This window comes from Petaurus breviceps, unplaced genomic scaffold, assembly GCF_028583685.1.
Source record: "Petaurus breviceps papuanus isolate PSGF00001 unplaced genomic scaffold, PetGlider_PUasm1.0 90692, whole genome shotgun sequence".
Classification (NCBI taxonomy): domain Eukaryota; kingdom Metazoa; phylum Chordata; class Mammalia; order Diprotodontia; family Petauridae; genus Petaurus; species Petaurus breviceps.
In genome coordinates this window covers 728,835-739,966 of record NW_027187313.1, presented here as the reverse complement: position 1 = coordinate 739,966, position 11,132 = coordinate 728,835, and positions in this window count along the sequence as shown.

The following is an 11,132-nucleotide window of genomic DNA, read 5'->3' as shown; positions in this document are numbered from 1 at the left end:
AATCACTGAAAACCCAGCATGTAATCACAAGATGTTAAATGTAAGGGAGGGATGATGTAGTTCTATCCTGTCCTCAACAATCCAGAGATATAACCATAGACTCACTCAAACAACCAACAGGCCTAGAATTTAATCACAAAGTATAAAATAAATGGTAAGGAATTTCCCTATAATGTGTGAATAGGTCCTTAAACAATCTGAGATATTTTAGGGCGTTGGTCACTGGTTAGAGACAAATGAAGCAACATAAGAAACATCTTGCAGACTTTAAACAGTTTGCACAACTTTTCAAACTTTAAAGTACTATGTAAATATCAATTATTATTGTGAAGTACCAAGACATAGTTCCTGACATCAAAGGAACTTACAATCTAGTAAGAAAATATATAAACATACACACATACACACACACATATGTTTTAGACCTAACCGCTGTTCTGGGTTTTTTTCTGATTTCTTTTTTATTCTTTGTTATATGAGATAGTTTGCTAGGGAGAAAAATGAGGATATACTTGGAAATGTATGTGATGTAAAAACAAAACATATCAGTAAAAATTTTTCAGTACCTGATAAAATATCACACATGTTCATAAATTAATAAGCTATGCCTTAGTCAGTGTGAGAGCACAAGGCAGATTGCGACCTGCCTATAATTCATGTCTTCCTGACTCCATGTCCAGTCATGCATTCATTATACAAAATTGCCTCTTTTTCCTGAGGGCAGGAGATAAACCCCAGAGGTCACCTAGCCACCATCACTAATCCACCTTTCTCCACAAATGGAGACTTTGAGTGATTGGCCTAGGAGAACACAAGTTCTTTTTTTTTTTTTAAGCAATTGGGGTTAAGTAACTTGCTCAAGGTTACACGGCCAGTTATTTTGTGTGGATGTTAAGTATCTGAGGCCAGAACCAATCCGGGGTCTCCCGACTCCAGGCCGGTGCTCTTACTCACTGTGCCACCTGGCCTCCCCAAGAACACAAGTTTTAAGTAGGAGCAGAGATTCAGACTCAAGTCCTCTGACTCCCAGATTATTACTTTTTCCACTGTACTATGCTCTCCCTCCTAAGAGGGTTCAGGTTGGAAGGGACCTTTGAGATCATATACTCAGACTCCTTCAGTACAGAGGAGTTTCACAAATTAGATTAGTTGGGTTTTTAAAAAAATTATAAACCTGTGATTTCATTGATGCAGGTAGCTCCTGGTGAGGGACTCCTTCTCTACTAGTGAAAATTAACAATTGTTCTGCAATTTATAGTTTTAGAGAGTTGTCTGAGGCTCTGAGAGCTTAAGTGATTTGGCCAGGGGTCCCCCAGCAGGCATGTGTTAAAGGTAAGATTCGGCAGTGAATAGTGCACCAGCCCTGGAGTCAGGAGGACCTGAGTTCAAATCCGGCCTCAGACACTTAACACAAAAATTATCCATGTGACCTTGGGCAAGTCACTTAACCCCAATTGCCCTCCAAAAAAAGCAAAAAAAAAAAAAAAAGAAAAGAAATTAAAGGTAAGATTCAAACCCAGGTCTTCCCTACTCTAGGACAGGCTCTCTATCCACTATCCCACAGCTGCCTCCTTTATGGGTCAATGTTATTTGAACATCATCTGGCTTGTTAGAATAAAATAGTATTTATTTTGTGCAAGCTTTTCAATTTGTGGCCTGGCTCATATATAAAACCACACATATATTAAAAAATTGCACTTGGTTCTAAAACCAACCACGTCTGCGTTACTGCCCCATTCTTTGTCTGATTTTTAGCTACCTCTGCTCCCTTATTATATTTCCCAGACTTTCTCTTAGGGAACGAAGTTGGATTTGCAACTAAATGCTAGCTTGTTCTCATTCAACAGGTGGAAGCAGCCAGGCTCAGAATTCCAGGGGCATTTTCAATAACTGATACGCCTCATTAAAACCTGTGGGTCTTCTTTCAGAACTGGCACCCAGCTGCCCTGTTCTATTTTTAGAGAGGTAACACAGATCTCCTGCCAAGAGTGGACAACTTCCCACTGCTTGCCAAAGCAGGGAAAGATCATCCTGCAAAATATGGCCTGGTCTCATTACACATGGCCCCTGGCAGCTTCATCTCATTACACATTTTCTTTAGAATTGCAGCTGTCTTGATAAAAGATATTCCATAACACATTGCATTTTTATCACTTGTTCACGTAGACAACCCTGAAACTTGTATGAACTCATTTTCTATAAAGCATGTACTCTACCCACAGTTAAATGAACTTCTGTATTTGTTAATTGTGTTATCTAAAGGCAATGTCAGCAAGGAATCCCATAATTAGATTTAGAATTGGGAAGAACCTTCAAGATCATGAGTCTAGTTTCCTCATTTTACAGATTAGAAGACTGAGGCTCTAAAAGATTAGTCCATGGGTGGGGAACCTGTGGCCTTGAGGTCCTCAAGCATGGCCCTTTGACTGAATTCCAACTTCACAGAACAAATCCCCTTAATTAAAGAATTTGTTCTGTAAAACTTGGACTCAGTCAAAAGGCAGCACCCAAGGACCTAGGAGGCCACATGTGGCCTTGAGGTCACAGGTTCCCCATCCCTGGTTAGTCACTTGCCCAAGATCACATAGGTAGTAAGGAATAGAACTGCAACTCTGGCCCAGGTCTTCTGACTCCAGATCATGTTTTCCCACTTCTTGAAGAAAAGGAGATGCTTTTTTTCCCCTATTGCTGACCATTAAATAGAACAAATCTTTGGAGAGACTTGTAAGTTCTACATGGAGACTGAATGAATATAGGGGATTCTTATTTGGTTAATTTGACAGAAATACAAGATTTCAAAGATATTTTCATAACTAAGGGTTACAATAATTATCAGGAAACATCTGCAGGGATCTGTCTTTACTGATGTGGGCACTCCCTCCAGTGATGCACATAGCAACCCATCTGTGTGTGCTCCTTGTGTGCCACTGTTGTCCAAATTATCCCACAGAAGATCCATTATCACAGGCTGAGGACCTTTTTGCCCTCCCCATGGCCAGTTCATCTTTCTTTTCCAGTCATACACATAACTCTCTGATGACATCCTTTGTGCCACTTCTTGTAAGCAATTCTTCATTTTTAATATGTCTAGACTTGCTCATCTAATGATACATTTCTCCATGACCCTTTAGTTGGCCCTTAGGTTTAATTAAACCCTCCAATTTAGTTCTTCAGAGAATATGGTATTCTGTATCTAGAAGATGGAAAGCATCATTGGAATGATATTACTAAAATGATGGGTCTTTGTTTCAGGGAGAAGCTTGTGGTCCATAAAAACATGATGCATTTTCTCAAGAACAATCTGCCTCACTGTGCTCCCTCTTCAATTCTGGGTCCAGTTCACTGTCCACTTGAAACTTCTGTCCAAAATACATGTATTTCCTGATCAACGCAATGACCAATCACCATTCCAAAGGTCCAGTGATGAAGTATGTACCCATTTCCTATGAATTTGTCCATCCAATATCATCTCATAGTTTGGATAAGGGATACTCTTTATCTGTTTGCTTTCATACTGTGTATAAAGTCAAGGAAGATTCCTTGGAGTGATTATGAATCTCATTTAGGAGATGGTACAATGTTTTAGGGCTTGATGAAATCATTGGGGAAGGAAAGGGAATAAAACTTTATAAAATGCCTACTATTCATTAGGCACTGTGTTAAGCACTTTTACAAGTAGTATCTCATATGATCCTTACAGCAAGTCTGGGAGGTAGGTACTATTATTATCCCCATTTTACAGATGAAGAAACTAATTCAAATAGTGATTAAATGACTTACTCAGGGTCACACAGCTAGCAAGTATCTAAGGCCAGATTGGAACTGACTCCAGGTCCAAGAGTTCTATCCACTGTGCCACTAGGTGCTTCACACCAGCATCTATGAACAGGAATGTCCAATGAAATAATAATTTTAAAAAATCCTTCATATTCGGGGTGGCTAGGTGGTGCATTAAATAAAGCACTGGCCCTAGAGTCAGGAGGACCTGAGTTCAAATCTGACCCCAGACACTTAACACAAAAACTAGCTGTGTGACCTTGGGCAAGTCATTTAATACCAATTGCCCTCCAAAAAGCAAAAAAAAATCCTTCATATGCTTAAGTCTATGATGCATTTAACTAGATTTAGATTTAGTAATCATTTATTAATACTTACCAATTGCTAAGCACTTATGCACTTTACAAATATTATGTCATTTGATCCTTACAGCAACTATGGTAGGTAAGTGCAATTATTATGCTACTATACCTAATTTACAGATGAGGAAACTGAGACAAAGAGAGGTTAAGTGACTTGTCCAGGGTCACAGAGTTAGTAAGTGTTTGAGGTCATATTTGAAATTTACTTTTTCCTGACTCTAAGTCCAAGGCTCTATCCATGGTGCCAACTAGCTGTCCACATACAAAAAAAAAATTATAGCAACTCCTTTTGTAATGGCAAGGAAGAAACTAATTGGGGAATGAATAAATATATTATAGTACATGGTACATAAGTATGGAATGTGACTATAACATCAGAAATGACCAAAGTAATAATTTGAGAGAAACCTGGGAAGAATTGTATGAACTGATACAGAATGAAGTGAGAGGAACTGAAGCTTTTACACAATAATAGCAACATTGTAAAGAGAAACAACTTTGAAAGACTGAAGAATTCTGATCAGTTCAATGACCAACCATCATTCCAAAGGACCAATGGGGAGCTAGGATAGCGTCTATATGAGTATCAAAAAGGAGGTGTCATAAAGATAATAAAATTTACCAGACTTGGCAATGACTGAATGTGAGGAATGAGGAAAAAGTAAGAGTTAAGGGTGACTCAGAATTTGCAAACTTGGGTGACTGGAAGAGTGGTGATGAGCTCAACAGAAATAGGGAAGTCTGAGGGAGGGATGAATTTTGAGAGAATATAATTAGTTCTATTTTGGACATATAAAGTTTGAGATTCCGGATCATTCAGGTGGTGGTGTCCAGTAAGCAGATGATGTTGTAGTACCAAAGTTCAGGAAAGAAATAGGAACTAGATAGATAGATCTGGAAGTCATCCAAATAATAATGAAACCCACAGGAGCAAACAACTGAAAGCGTAAGGTTCTAGAAAACATTTAGGGGAATTAATAGCAAAAGCATAAGTAGTAGGGCTGGTTTTGGCAAGAAGTATCACTTCTTCCTCTGAGACTGAAGCAATGAAACAAAGAATGGGGATAACATGGGTGTTGAAGTATACAGTAGGGTAAGAGGTAGTTGACATTAGATGGTTTCTATGTTTTCATTAAGGAAGGAGCCAGGATCCTCTCTGGAGAGGGAAGAAGTATTGAGGATAGATGTGATATGATTTAGAGTAGTTGATTGGGAGAATTTGAAAGTCAATAAGGGAAGACTAAAAGGATTTACATACAGTAATGAGGGCTCAGTTGAGATTAGATAATATAAATTTGTAGTGGAACCAATCATCAAGGTAGTATACTTTCCCTATTAACATTGAGCTGCATGAGAGTAGTAGCAGAGAAGGTGTATGATAGGAATAGCACAAAGCTGAAGTTTTTCCAGGTGTGTCTGGCAACCAGAGATAGGTGCAAGGGATTCAAGGGTGGAAGATGGAATATAATTGATCAGGCTAACCATAGGGTCAAGATAGTGAAGGGTGGAAAGTCATACCCGAGCAGGAATGACTGAGAACAAAGCAGGCATTTAGAAGTCTTTAGAAATTGATTTCATATTATTCCCAATCACAATGTTCAGGCCAAATTGGTCTACTGACATTTCATCTCTTTTCTTGGCATAGATTGTCCTCCAGGCTTAGAAAGCCTTCCACCCTCACTTCTGTCTCTGTTGATAACTAGCTTTTAAGGTTCAGCTTGGGTACCACCACCTACACAAGACTTTTCCTAATCCTTCTATGTATATTCTTCTTCATATATATATTTTTTTTTTCTTCTTCTTATATATATATATATTAGTACTTCTCCTTCCCCCTCCCCTAATATAATGTGTTTATAGTGTATATATACACATATGTGTATATATAAGTTTATATGTGTGTACATGTACATATGTGTATATACATGTATATATGCACACACATATCAACTTATCTGTTTTTTTTCCCTCCAGAAGAATATAAGCTTCCCGGGGACAAGGAATGTTTTCATTGTTCTCTTTGTATCCTTAGCATCTAGCATAGTGTCTTGCACATGTCCTTACTCTTTGCTTTACCTACTTGACTAATGGCTTAGAAATGTAGTCATCAAACAGGAAAGATGAAAAGGGAGTGATCAAACCTTAGCTGTCATCAAGTGTGCCAAATGGGGCAGAAATGATAGAGGTCAAGTAATGCAAGGAGGAGTTCTAGGACAAGGGAATGAAGTGTGGGTATGGGAAGGGTCTCCATGTCAACGTCTGCCTTTGAACACACTCCATCACTCTACTAGCAATGAACAAACTTCAAGGAATAATTCAGATCCTATATAATCCAGTTGCTCCAGAAAGCAGTCAGAGGGCAGGATTAGAGGTCCAAGTCAGTGACAGAATGCTGCACAAGGGAAATTGTGAGGAAGAATAATTAGTGCCCTGCTTACTGAACACTGACCCTTTAGAAGGCCATGAATGGAAAAGCAGCCAGGAGACAGTGACTAGCTCCCAAGTAGGATTGGCTGACATGGGGGATGAGTCTAAGCACCTAAACTGTGTCCCTTGAACTCTTAGGTTAGGGATATGCCTATAGGTTTGTGTGGAATTACCTGGGTTTGGGAGGAGCCAGAGGTATGCAGTCCATGTGGGAGTTGTTTTAATATATTTTATTTTATTCCTTTTGCTCTTTTGGTTCTGTAAATTACATTAAGTCATGTTTATATGGTCCACATCATTTTGCCACGATCACATGATCATTATTCATTAAAACATAGGGTCAAAGAAAGAGAAAGCAGTCTCCTACTAGGTAGGAGTTAAGCCATAGACCCCACTCCTAGACTAACAAGTGAACCTTGTCACCTAAGAAGGGAGTGGCTCTAAAGAATGGAGGCTATCAGCTTTCTGAGAATCACCTGGAGCCTGTTTCTCTTTGGAGCCGGATGGAATGCAAAACTGCAGGAATGAGAGTGGGATTGCTAGTTTTTGGTCGTTCTGGTTAAACAGGATCATGTAAGTAGCCAGCAGTGCCCCTTGGTGGTCAGACTCATAGAAGATGCTTAGTATATGCTTGTTGAGTGAATGAACCACTGAGGCAGGGAAGAGATGGAAGGATGAGTGGTTATGAAAATGTGAAAGGAATTTCAGAGTTCTGTATTGCAGAGGGAGCATAGTTAAAGATGATGAAAACAAAGGTGTGAGCATCCTTAAGGATGAATAAGGTGAAATAAAGATGTAGGTACATTATGGAAAGTAAAGTGGTAGAAGAACACTCAGGTAATTGAAGGGACAATGAAGTATATACTGAATATTGAATATTCATGCATGCCTAGCATGAAGGCAAGGATAAGGGTGAAGATGAAAGCTGTGGGCTAGGTATTAAAAATTGTGAAAGAAGCAACCCAGAGTGGGACTTTATGATATATCTGGAGAGATCAAATCTCAAACAGAAGTTGCTGAGCAACTATACCAAAGGGACAATCTGAAAATGGCATTGAGAAGCAAAGGTTATCCTTATTCCTCTTCAGGTTTCTTTAATTCAAGAAGTTAAAAAGAGTGGGCAGTGAAAAAATCCAGAATGAATGGGTGTTTGTTAACAATGGAGTAGGAGTTCCAGAGAGCACAACAGAATGAAAGGGCAGAGAAAGGTATGGACTCTAGAGGATAGGGCTGAGGTGAATAGAGACGAGAAAATGAGGAGAGGGAGTAGGGGAGAAAAGTGTTTTCACTTTAATAGAAGTCAATTCTGAACCCCAAGGAAAAGGGGAGTAAAAGTTGGGAGTTTTCCCATCATTACATGAGAGAAGAACCAGATGATCAGGATTCCTACCCTTCAGTATCCTGTGATGACTGTGCATGGGTCAACAACAAGTAATAAACTAAATCCAGATATAAGGAGTATTCTGTTTTCATTTTTCTAAACTCTGTTCAATAATAGCTTTTCCCTGTTGTTGTCTTGTGGAGTGGTTAGTCAAGCTTTTGTTCAACTTTTAAGAAGTTTTAATTCTATATTGGGGATCCACTGATCAATTCTTAATTCTAAATTCCTATTTGCTAAAAAGTTTGGTAATTATAGGAGTTACAGGGGAATTTCCATTCTGGGTCAGATCTGTGGTTCATTCATAAAAGGATCCTCTTCCCCTTTTTAGATCCAGTATCTGTGATAAGTAAGAGTGATGCAATTACAAATGACTTGTAAGCACAGCTAGGACAACACTCTTCAAAGAAAGTCAAAGGATGTTCTGTATTATGATATTTCTGACAAGGAAATAAGTATCACATTGTGCTTCTCACTGTAGATCATTATTTTAAGACTATTCATTATGACTGAATCATGGCCTTAGCAATGAGTTGTATCAGTCATAAGTACAGACAGGAGATTATTTTTGTGGAGCATTCATTTTTACTGGATACCTCATCAAGTGAACAATTGACTTTACTTAGGTACCTCAGGTACATTAGGTCTGTACTAAGACAGACAACATAGTGAATAGAGGGCTAGCCTTGGAGTCAGGAAGACATGAGTTCTAATCCTGTCTCTGAAATATATTAGTGATATCTGAGACAGCAAATCAGTTTACCTCTCAGTGTCCCTGGAAACCCTCTAACATGAGTTTCTAATTTGTATCTGTGGACAGTGTTTTCACATGAGGAATTCCCCACACTTATTAATCACCTCCCTCCCCACAAGTCTTACTAAAGAATAATAAAATAATAAAAAAAATAAAGCAAATAGAATATATAAATAACAAGAAACTGAAAAATTATAGTTTGCAAAAATACATTTTTCATCTCCTGGAATAAAATACATATATTTTATAGTTATTTTCAAAAGTATTTCAATATTTCAAGGACTTTGGCTCCATACCTTAGTGCAGATTGGAACCTGTTCCATGCTTTACTAGGCAGTTTATTGAATTGATGTGGTTTAAAAATCATTGCCTGGTAACTAAACCTTTTGTGACTTTCTGAATCCTTCAAATAATAGGCATACTGTTTGTCATTGGGCTTATACCTGAAGCTTTTTCAAAATGATGGAGCCTAGAAGAGCACTGTCATCAAATTTGGGAGCTCAGAATTATCTCCACACCATGAGGAAGCTTTGGAATAGGATTTTAGGGGGAATTATATACAATTACTGGTCCAAAATACCTAATGCTTGTAGTAGAGATATACCTCATAACCACTATTTCAAGGCCTCATAGCTTCTATATAAATGTAAGTTTACTAAAGTAATATCCTAAGTTTGGATCAGAAAGTTTTTGACAAAGAATATTATCTGTTCTGAATTAACCCAGATCTAGACATCTATGCCCCCTGTATCTCCATATTTAGGGCCAGTAGGGGTTCTAATGCTTTTTGAACATTTGGGATATTAATATAGGTTCCTAATATCTTCGTTGTAGAGGAGACTGAGGTGACAACATTGGAAGAGAAAAGCATGTTGATCCTCTATCATGGAAAAAGTGTGTGGGACTAGAGCATATTACCATGAGAGAAGAAGAGGCAGCTCTGCTGTAACAGGAGACCGGTGGGAATGTACCCCATTCTCCTTAAGGTAAAAGCTTCCCCTGCTTGTTAGGAGAAATCATGTATGCTTTTCTTCCAGGCAACTATCTGGGGCTACTTTGATAGGAGTGGTGAATAAGGTGATATGATCCTTTGTACAAGAAACAGGTTTAGTCCCTTGCCCATTAATAGACTCAGAAGTGTTCTGTGTTCTGTGAGCTTCAGCGTGTGCTGTTTGATGGGATCTGGAGTGTTTATAGTTATACTTTTGTTCTTTTCTACCCTCGCTTTCTTCCAGGAGACAGCTTTCTTTATTATGGGTCTTCTCAGCTGCTAGTCATGAATGTTACTTTGTACTCTTCATTCAGGTGAACTCTTGCTGCTACCTTTTTGCCTTCTTCTTCCTCTTACTCATTTCCTTTCTATCACTCCATCCTTTCTTGTGTGTTAACATTTGGGTTAGGAACGCTTAGTTTAAGATTTTGCCTGATTCCTTCCTAGTGTCTCTAATATGTTGAGTTCAAGGTTTTCTGCTTTTGTATGAGTGTGTGTGTGTCTTTCCTTCCTTTTTATTGGAATAAGTACCTTTTGTGACTATGATCTCACAAAGTTCAAATTAGTTTTCTTCTTTCTTTAGCTTATTCCTCATATCTAGTCTATTTTCTCTATCCTAACAGAAGCTGAACACTTCTCTGGCTGTCTTTATGAATGGGTCATGTTAAATCTATATTCCTTTTATGGCAGATCAAAGAAAACCCTTATTAATCAGTTCTAGCTCTTCCAGTTTGCCCACTATGTCTGCCCTCAACTCAGTAACAATACGTTATCCAGAAAATTTTAGACTCACAACAAAGAATGAGTTTGACAGAAAACATCCCTACATCTATGAGCCAAGGCATCATATGAGTCATTGGGGATATACAAAGACAAAAGTGAAACTGTTCCTTCTTTCAAGAAAAGCACATTCTATGGAAAGAAACATGTATATATTTAGGTACATAATGTGTACAGGATAAACATACAGTAATTTGGGGGGAGGGTTCGGAAGGTTGTAGCAGCTAAGAAAATCAAGAAAGGCATCAGGCAGTCTCAGTCAATAAGAATTTATTCATGGGGCAGGTAGGTGGCTCAGTGAATAGAGCACTGGCTCTGGAGTCAGGAGGACCTGAGTTCAAATTCGGCCTCAGACACTCGACACACTTACTAGCCATGTGACTTTGGGCAAGTCACTTAACCCCAATTGCCCTCCAAAAAGCAAAAAACAAAAAACAAAAACCCAAACAAAACAACAACAACAACAAAATTTATTCATGTATTAGGAGGTGATTGAGCAGGGACTTCAAGGAATCCAGAATTCTAAGAGTCAAGGGTGAAGTGGCTATGCATTCCAGGCATGGGGGCCAGCCAGTGCAAAGGCATGAAGATAGGAGATGAAATGACAGGCTTGGGAAATAAGGAGACTGGTTTTGCTGGAACATAGGGTGTCATTCAGTCAAA